General features: G+C 46.5%; 20 pseudogenes; all 20 read right to left on the bottom strand.

Moving 5' to 3' along the window:
• Positions 1 to 1,107: 1,107 nt before the first annotated feature.
• LOC140299358 (5S ribosomal RNA) lies at positions 1,108 to 1,226 on the bottom strand (annotated as a pseudogene).
• Positions 1,227 to 1,495: 269 nt separating this feature from the next.
• LOC140295118 (5S ribosomal RNA) lies at positions 1,496 to 1,614 on the bottom strand (annotated as a pseudogene).
• A 269-nt stretch (positions 1,615 to 1,883) lies between these two features.
• On the bottom strand, positions 1,884 to 2,002 carry LOC140294840 (5S ribosomal RNA; annotated as a pseudogene).
• Positions 2,003 to 2,271: 269 nt separating this feature from the next.
• Positions 2,272 to 2,390, bottom strand: LOC140296903 (5S ribosomal RNA; annotated as a pseudogene).
• A 269-nt stretch (positions 2,391 to 2,659) lies between these two features.
• Positions 2,660 to 2,778, bottom strand: LOC140316701 (5S ribosomal RNA; annotated as a pseudogene).
• A 269-nt stretch (positions 2,779 to 3,047) lies between these two features.
• LOC140294976 (5S ribosomal RNA) lies at positions 3,048 to 3,166 on the bottom strand (annotated as a pseudogene).
• A 269-nt stretch (positions 3,167 to 3,435) lies between these two features.
• On the bottom strand, positions 3,436 to 3,554 carry LOC140309479 (5S ribosomal RNA; annotated as a pseudogene).
• Positions 3,555 to 3,823: 269 nt separating this feature from the next.
• LOC140291034 (5S ribosomal RNA) lies at positions 3,824 to 3,942 on the bottom strand (annotated as a pseudogene).
• Positions 3,943 to 4,211: 269 nt separating this feature from the next.
• On the bottom strand, positions 4,212 to 4,330 carry LOC140282894 (5S ribosomal RNA; annotated as a pseudogene).
• Positions 4,331 to 4,599: 269 nt separating this feature from the next.
• On the bottom strand, positions 4,600 to 4,718 carry LOC140291478 (5S ribosomal RNA; annotated as a pseudogene).
• A 269-nt stretch (positions 4,719 to 4,987) lies between these two features.
• Positions 4,988 to 5,106, bottom strand: LOC140289723 (5S ribosomal RNA; annotated as a pseudogene).
• A 272-nt stretch (positions 5,107 to 5,378) lies between these two features.
• On the bottom strand, positions 5,379 to 5,497 carry LOC140292354 (5S ribosomal RNA; annotated as a pseudogene).
• A 269-nt stretch (positions 5,498 to 5,766) lies between these two features.
• LOC140291834 (5S ribosomal RNA) lies at positions 5,767 to 5,885 on the bottom strand (annotated as a pseudogene).
• A 269-nt stretch (positions 5,886 to 6,154) lies between these two features.
• LOC140282891 (5S ribosomal RNA) lies at positions 6,155 to 6,273 on the bottom strand (annotated as a pseudogene).
• Positions 6,274 to 6,542: 269 nt separating this feature from the next.
• LOC140291477 (5S ribosomal RNA) lies at positions 6,543 to 6,661 on the bottom strand (annotated as a pseudogene).
• A 269-nt stretch (positions 6,662 to 6,930) lies between these two features.
• LOC140289722 (5S ribosomal RNA) lies at positions 6,931 to 7,049 on the bottom strand (annotated as a pseudogene).
• Positions 7,050 to 7,321: 272 nt separating this feature from the next.
• On the bottom strand, positions 7,322 to 7,440 carry LOC140296146 (5S ribosomal RNA; annotated as a pseudogene).
• Positions 7,441 to 7,709: 269 nt separating this feature from the next.
• On the bottom strand, positions 7,710 to 7,828 carry LOC140291832 (5S ribosomal RNA; annotated as a pseudogene).
• Positions 7,829 to 8,097: 269 nt separating this feature from the next.
• LOC140294048 (5S ribosomal RNA) lies at positions 8,098 to 8,216 on the bottom strand (annotated as a pseudogene).
• Positions 8,217 to 8,485: 269 nt separating this feature from the next.
• On the bottom strand, positions 8,486 to 8,604 carry LOC140316695 (5S ribosomal RNA; annotated as a pseudogene).
• Positions 8,605 to 8,648: the final 44 nt, after the last annotated feature.

Raw genomic sequence — 8,648 nt, 5'->3', positions numbered from 1 at the left:
TGCATCCCAAAACTACTATCAAAAATACATAAATTATTGTCTAAGATAGATGACACAATGTCTTTACCATCCTAAAAATGGGAGGCAGATTTATCCATCAGTTCTAGTCATAGCTTCTGGCCACAAATATGTTTGAACACCTTCAGAATGACTCGAAATCCTAATTTACAGCTCATACAATACAAAATTCTTCATAGAACACACTATACAGGACAAAGGATGTTAAGGATGGGTCTAACACGCTCAAACATCTACTCACATTGCACAGATAACACACCTGATGATTATGCACACGCTTTGTGGTTTTGTGCGCCTGTCCAGAAGGTCTGGTTTGAAGTCTGTACGGACCTATCAACATGGCTAAAGTGTAGCATTCCTGCATGCCCCACACTGTGCATACTGGGTGACTTAGACAACATCAACATGGAAATGAACTCAGCACACATGGTCATCACAGTGTTATGTATCGCAAAGAAAACTATTCTCATGAACTGGAAAGCGAAGAACAATCTGTGTATTAACCAGTTTAGAAATGTTCTTTTAGATTACATTAGCATGGAAACAATGTCTGCCTCTTTCAAACATCAATTGGCTGAATTTCATTCTCTCTGGTCCCCGCTGATTAGCTTTATCACATAGTGGTGGTGGTGGGTTGCTGTCCCGTCGCTCTGGGCGGTTGGGTGTGTGCTGGGGGGGGGCTGTGTGGCTTCGGGCGTCTGGTGGTCTCTCGGGTCGTGGGGACTGGGTTGGTGATTGCTGGGGGGGACTGTGTGTCGGGCTTGGAGGGCAGTTTTGGGGGCTTGCAGGTGGGGCTGTCTTGCGGTGTGGGGCGGGGTCCCTTAGGGGCCTTGGGGTGGTGGCTGCTAAGTACTGGAATCATACACTTCCTCTATGTAACCAGATAATTGCCGAGAAAGGCTGACTTGTAGTGGGCACATCTTCCTCCCTGATGTGATTATTCTCTGCAGCTGAAACTGAGACTCTCAGATCACTTCGTGTCTGCCAACAAAGAAGCAGCAGCTGCTGAAGATGACCAACTTCCTCATGTGTCACAGGATGATCAGACGTTGCAACAAAAGACATGCAGGTGGTCGAGAGAAGAGAAGAAGCTTACAGCACCTGGTATTCCCAAGAGATCTCCCATCCAAGTACTAACCAGGCCCAACACTGCTTGGCTTCCGAGATCAGACGAGGTCAGGCATGTTCAGGGTGGTGTGGCCGTAAGCAACAATGTCTCTGACAAATGTGCATTATATAGGTACTGGAATCATACGGTTCCTCTATGCAACCAGATAATTGCCGAGAAAGGCTGATGTGTAGCGGGCATATCATCTTCTCTGATGTGGTCATTCTCTGCAACTGAAACTGAGACTCTCAGATCACCTCGTGTCTATCAACAAAGCAGCAGCTGCTGAAGATGACCAACTTCCTCATGTGTCACAGGGTGATCAGACGTTGCAACAAAAGACATGCAGGTGGTAGAGAGAAGAGAAAAAGCTTACCATACCTGGCATTCCCAAGAGGTCTTCCATCCAAGTACTAACCAGGCCCAAACCTCCTTGGCTTCCGAGATCAGACGAGGTCGAGCATGTTCAGGGTGGTGTGGCCGTAAGCAACAATGTCTCTGACTAATGTGCATTATATAGGTACTGGAATCATACGGTTCCTCTATGCAACCAGATCATTTCCGAGAAAGGCTGATGTGTAGTGGGCACATCTTCTTCCCTGACGTGATTATTCTCTGCAGCTGAAACTGAGACTCTCAGATCACTTTGTGTCTGCCAACAAAGCAGCAGCAGCTGAAGATGACCAACTTCCTCATGTGTCACAGGGTGATCAGACGTTGCAACAAAAGACATGCAGGTGGTAGAGAGAAGAGAAAAAGCTTACAGCACCTGGTATTCCCAGAGAGTCTATCATCCAAGTACTAACCAGGCCCAAACCTGCTTGGCTTCCGAGATCAGACGTGGTCAGGCATATTCAGGGTGGTGTGGCGGTAAGCAACCATAACTGTGACAAATGTGCATTATAAAGATATTGGAATCATACAGTTCCTCTATGTAACCAGATAATTGCCAAGAAAAGCTGATAAGTAGTGGGCACATCTTCTTCCCTGACGTGATTATTCTCTCGAGCTGAAACTGAGACTCTCAGATCACTTTGTGTCTGCCAACAAAGCAGCAGAAGCTGAAGATGACCAACTTCCTCATGTGTCACAGGGTGATCAGACGTTGCAACAAAAGACATGCAGGTGGTAGAGAGAAGAGAAAAAGCTTACAGCACCTCGTATTCCCAAGAGGTCTTCCATCCAAGTCCAAACCAGGCCCAACTGTGCTTGGCTTCCGAGATCAGACGAGGTCGGGCATGTTCAGGGTTGTGTGGCCGTAAGCAACAATGTCTCTGACAAATGTGCATTATATAGGTACTGGAATCATATGGTTCCTCTATGCAACCAGATAATTGCCGAGAAAGGCTGATGTGTAGCGGGCATATCATCTTCTCTGATGTGATCATTCTCTTCAGCTGAAACTGAGACTCTCAGATCACTTCGTGTCTGCCAACAAAGCAGCAGCAGCTGAAGATGACCACCTTCCTCATGTGTCACAGGGTGATCAGACGTTGCAACAAAAGACATGCAGGTGGTAGAGAGAAGAAAAAAAGCTTACAGCACCTGGTATTCCCAAGCGGTCTCCCATCAAAGTACTAACCAGGCCCAACCCTCCTTGGCTTCCGAGATCAGACGAGGTTGGACATATTCAGGGTGGTTTGGCCGTAAGCAACAATCTCTGTGACAAATGCGCATTATATAGGCAATCAAATCATATGGTTCCTCTATGTAACCAGATAATTGCAGAGAAAGGCTGATATGTAGCGGGCATATCTTTTTCCCTGACGTGATAATTCTCTCCAGCTGAAAATGAGACTCTCAGATCACTTCGTGTCTGCCAACAAAGCAGCAGCAGCTGAAGATGACCAACTTCCTCATGTGTCACAGGGTGATCAGACATTGCAACAAAAGACATGCAGGTGGTTGAGAGAAGAGAAAAAGCTTAAAGCACCTGGTATTCCCAAAAGGTCTTCCATCCAAGTACAAACCAGGCCCAACTGTGCTTGGCTTCCGAGATCAGACGAGGGCGGGCATGTTCAGGGTGGTGTGGCCGTAAGCAACAATATCTCTGAAAAATGTGCATTATATAGGTACTGGAATCATACGGTTCCTCTATGCAACCAGATAATTGCAGAGAAAGGCTGATGTGTAGTGGGCACATCTTGTTCCCTGACGTGATCATTCTCTTCAGCTGAAACTGAGACTCTCAGATCACTTCGTGTTTGCCAACAAAGCAGCCGCAGCTGAAGATGACCAAATACCTCATGTGTCACAGGGTGATCAGACGTTGCAACAAAACACATGCAGGTGGTAGAGAGAAGAGAAAAACCTTACAGCACCTGGTATTCCCAAAAGGTCTCCCACCCAAGTACTAACCAGGCCCAACACTGCTTGGCTTCCGAGATCAGACGAGGTCAGGCAAATTCAGGGTGGTGTGGCCGTAAGTAACAATGTCTGTGACAAATGTGCATTATATAGGTACAGGAATCATACGGTTCCTCTATGTAACCAGATAATTGCAGAGAAAGGCTGATGTGTAGTGGGCACATCTTCTTCCCTGACGTGATTATTCTCTTCAGCTGAAACTGAGACTCTCAGATCACTTCGTGTCTTCCAACAAAGCAGCAGCAGCTGAAGATGGCCAACTTCCTCATGTGTCACAGGGTGATCAGACGTTGCAACAAAAGACATGCAGGTTGTAGAGAGAAGAGAAAACGCTTACAGCACCTGGTATTCCCAAGCAGTCTCCCATTCAAGTACTAACCAGGCCCAACCCTCCTTGGCTTCCGAGATCAGACGAGGTCAGGCTTATTCAGGGTGGTGTGGCCGTAAGGAACAATTTCTGTGACACATGTGCATTATATAGGTACTGGAATCATACACTTCCTCTATGAAACCAGATAATTGCCGAGAAAGGCTGAGTTGTAGTGGGCACATATTCTTCCCTGATGTGATTATTCTCTGCAACTGAAACTGAGACTCTCAGATCACTCTGTGTCTGCCAACAAAGCAGCAGCAGCTGAAGATGACCAACTTCCTCATGTGTCACAGGGTGATCAGACGTTGCAAAAAAAGACATGCAGGTGGTAGAGAGAAGAGAAAAAGCTTACAGCACCTGGTATTTTCAAGCGGTCTCCCACCAAAGTACTAACCAGGCCCAACTCTTCTTGGCTTCCGAGATCAGACGAGGTCAGGCATATTGAGGGTGGTGTGGCCGTAAGCAACAATGTCTGTGACAAATGTGCATTATATAAGTACAGGAATCATACGGTTCCTCTATGTAACCAGATAATTGCTGAGAAAGGCTGATGTGTAGTGGGCACATCTTCTTCCCTGACGTGATTATTCTCTTCAGCTGAAACTGAGACTCTCAGATCACTTCGTGTCTGCCAACAAAGCAGCAGCAGCTGAAGATGACCAACTTCCTCATGTGTCACAGGGTGATCAGACGTTGCAACAAAAGACATGCAGGTTGTTGAGAGAAGAGAAAACGCTTACAGCACCTGGTATTCCCAAGCAGTCTCCCATTAAAGTACTAACCAGGCCCAACCCTCCTTGGCTTCCGAGATCAGACGAGGTCGGGCATATTCAGGGTGGTGTGATCGTAAGGAACAATTTCTGTGACAAATGTGCATTATATAGGTACTGGAATCATACACTTCCTCTATGTAACCAGATAATTGCAGAGAAAGGCTGACTTGTTATGGGCACATCTTCTTCCCTGATGTGATTATTCTCTGCAGCTGAAACTGAGACTCTCAGATCACTTGGTGTCTGCCAACAAAGCAGCAGCAGCTGAAGATGACCAACTTCCTCATGTGTCACAGGGTGATCAGACGTTGCAACAAAAGACATGCAGGTTGTAGAGAGAAGAGAAAACGCTTACAGCACCTGGTATTCCCAAGCAGTCTACCATCCAAGTACTAACCAGGCTCAAACGTGCTTGGCTTCCGAGATCAGACGAGGTCGGGTATATTCAGGGTGGTGTGGCCGTAAGCAACAATAACTGTGACAAATGTGCATTATATAAGTACTGGAATCATACACTTCCTCTATGTAACCAGATAATTTCCGAGAAAGGCTCACTTGTTATGGGCATATCTTCTTCCCTGATGTGATCATTCTCTGCAGCTGAAACTGAGACTCTCAGATCACTTCGTGTCTGCCAACAAAGCAGCAGCAGCTGCTGAAGATGACCAACTTCCTCATGTGTCATAGGGTGATCAGACGTTGCAACAAAAGACATGCAGGTGGTAGAGAGAAGAGAAAAAGCTTACCACACCTGGTATTCCCAAGAGGTCTCCTATCCAAGTACTAACCAGGCCCAAACCTCCTTGGCTTCCGAGATCAGACGAGGTCGAGCATGTTCAGGGTGGTGTGGCCGTAAGCAACAATGTCTCTGACAAATGTGCATTATATAGGTACTGGAATCATACGGTTCCTCTATGCAACCAGATCATTTCCGAGAAAGGCTGATGTGTAGTGGGCACATCTTCTTCCCTGACGTGATTATTCTCTGCAGCTGAAACTGAGACTCTCAGATCACTTTGTGTCTGCCAACAAAGCAGCAGCAGCTGAAGATGACCAACTTCCTCATGTGTCACAGGGTGATCAGACGTTGCAACAAAAGACATGCAGGTGGTAGATAGAAGAGAAAAAGCTTACAGCACCTGGCATTCCCAGAGAGTCTACCATCCAAGTACAAACCAGGCCCAAACCTGCTTGGCTTCCGAGATCAGACGTGGTCGGGCATATTCAGGGTGGTGTGGCGGTAAGCAACCATAACTGTGACAAATGTGCATTATAAAGGTACTGGAATCATACAGTTCCTCTATGTAACCAGATAATTGCCGAGAAAAGCTGATAAGTAGTGGGCACATCTTCTTCCCTGACGTGATTATTCTCTCGAGCTGAAACTGAGACTCTCAGATCACTTTGTGTCTGCCAACAAAGCAGCAGCAGCTGAAGATGACCAACTTTCTCATGTGTCACAGGGTGATCAGACGTTGCAAAAAAAGACATGCAGGTGGTAGAGAGAAGAGAAAAAGCTTACAGCACCTGGTATTTTCAAGCGGTCTCCCACCAAAGTACTAACCAGGCCCAACTCTTCTTGGCTTCCGAGATCAGACGAGGTCAGGCATATTGAGGGTGGTGTGGCCGTAAGCAACAATGTCTGTGACAAATGTGCATTATATAAGTACAGGAATCATACGGTTCCTCTATGTAACCAGATAATTGCTGAGAAAGGCTGATGTGTAGTGGGCACATCTTCTTCCCTGACGTGATTATTCTCTTCAGCTGAAACTGAGACTCTCAGATCACTTCGTGTCTGCCAACAAAGCAGCAGCAGCTGAAGATGACCAACTTCCTCATGTGTCACAGGGTGATCAGACGTTGCAACAAAAGACATGCAGGTTGTTGAGAGAAGAGAAAACGCTTACAGCACCTGGTATTCCCAAGCAGTCTCCCATTAAAGTACTAACCAGGCCCAACCCTCCTTGGCTTCCGAGATCAGACGAGGTCGGGCATATTCAGGGTGGTGTGATCGTAAGGAACAATTTCTGTGACAAATGTGCATTATATAGGTACTGGAATCATACACTTCCTCTATGTAACCAGATAATTGCAGAGAAAGGCTGACTTGTTATGGGCACATCTTCTTCCCTGATGTGATTATTCTCTGCAGCTGAAACTGAGACTCTCAGATCACTTGGTGTCTGCCAACAAAGCAGCAGCAGCTGAAGATCACCAACTTCCTCATGTGTCACAGGGTGATCAGACGTTGCAACAAAAGACATGCAGGTTGTAGAGAGAAGAGAAAACGCTTACAGCACCTGGTATTCCCAAGCAGTCTACCATCCAAGTACTAACCAGGCTCAAACGTGCTTGGCTTCCGAGATCAGACGAGGTCGGGTATATTCAGGGTGGTGTGGCCGTAAGCAACAATAACTGTGACAAATGTGCATTATATAAGTACTGGAATCATACACTTCCTCTATGTAACCAGATAATTTCCGAGAAAGGCTCACTTGTTATGGGCATATCTTCTTCCCTGATGTGATCATTCTCTGCAGCTGAAACTGAGACTCTCAGATCACTTCGTGTCTGCCAACAAAGCAGCAGCAGCTGCTGAAGATGACCAACTTCCTCATGTGTCATAGGGTGATCAGACGTTGCAACAAAAGACATGCAGGTGGTAGAGAGAAGAGAAAAAGCTTACCACACCTGGTATTCCCAAGAGGTCTCCTATCCAAGTACTAACCAGGCCCAAACCTCCTTGGCTTCCGAGATCAGACGAGGTTGAGCATGTTCAGGGTGGTGTGGCCGTAAGCAACAATGTCTCTGACAAATGTGCATTATATAGGTACTGGAATCATACGGTTCCTCTATGCAACCAGATCATTTCCGAGAAAGGCTGATGTGTAGTGGGCACATCTTCTTCCCTGACGTGATTATTCTCTGCAGCTGAAACTGAGACTCTCAGATCACTTTGTGTCTGCCAACAAAGCAGCAGCAGCTGAAGATGACCAACTTCCTCATGTGTCACAGGGTGATCAGACGTTGCAACAAAAGACATGCAGGTGGTAGATAGAAGAGAAAAAGCTTACAGCACCTGGCATTCCCAGAGAGTCTACCATCCAAGTACAAACCAGGCCCAAACCTGCTTGGCTTCCGAGATCAGACGTGGTCGGGCATATTCAGGGTGGTGTGGCGGTAAGCAACCATAACTGTGACAAATGTGCATTATAAAGGTACTGGAATCATACAGTTCCTCTATGTAACCAGATAATTGCCGAGAAAAGCTGATAAGTAGTGGGCACATCTTCTTCCCTGACGTGATTATTCTCTCGAGCTGAAACTGAGACTCTCAGATCACTTTGTGTCTGCCAACAAAGCAGCAGAAGCTGAAGATGACCAACTTCCACATGTTTCACAGGGTGATCAGACGTTGCAACAAAAGACATGCAGGTGGTAGAGAGAAGAGAAAAAGCTTACAGCACCTCGTATTCCCAAGAGGTCTTCCATCCAAGTACAAACCAGGCCCAACTGTGCTTGGCTTCCGAGATCAGACGAGGTCGGGCATGTTCAGGGTTGTGTGGCCGTAAGCAACAATGTCTCTGACAAATGTGCATTATATAGGTACTGGAATCATACGGTTCCTCTATGCAACCAGATAATTGCCGAGAAAGGCTGATGTGTAGCGGGCATATCATCTTCTCTGATGTGATCATTCTCTTCAGCTGAAACTGAGACTCTCAGATCACTTTGTGTCTGCCAACAAAGCAGCAGCAGCTGAAGATGACCACCTTCCTCATGTGTCACAGGGTGATCAGACGTTGCAACAAAAGACATGCAGGTGGTAGAGAGAAGAAAAAAAGCTTACAGCACCTGGTATTCCCAAGCGGTCTCCCATCAAAGTACTAACCAGGCCCAACCCTCCTTGGCTTCCGAGATCAGACGAGGTTGGACATATTCAGGGTGGTTTGGCCGTAAGCAACAATCTCTGTGACAAATGCGCATTATATAGGTAATCAAATCA

The sequence above is a fragment of the Leuresthes tenuis genome, unplaced genomic scaffold, assembly GCF_036924035.1.
Source record: "Leuresthes tenuis unplaced genomic scaffold, fLeuTen1.0.hap1 SCAF_1, whole genome shotgun sequence".
In the NCBI taxonomy this organism is placed as follows: domain Eukaryota; kingdom Metazoa; phylum Chordata; class Actinopteri; order Atheriniformes; family Atherinopsidae; genus Leuresthes; species Leuresthes tenuis.
This window is presented reverse-complemented; position numbering and strand designations above follow the sequence as displayed.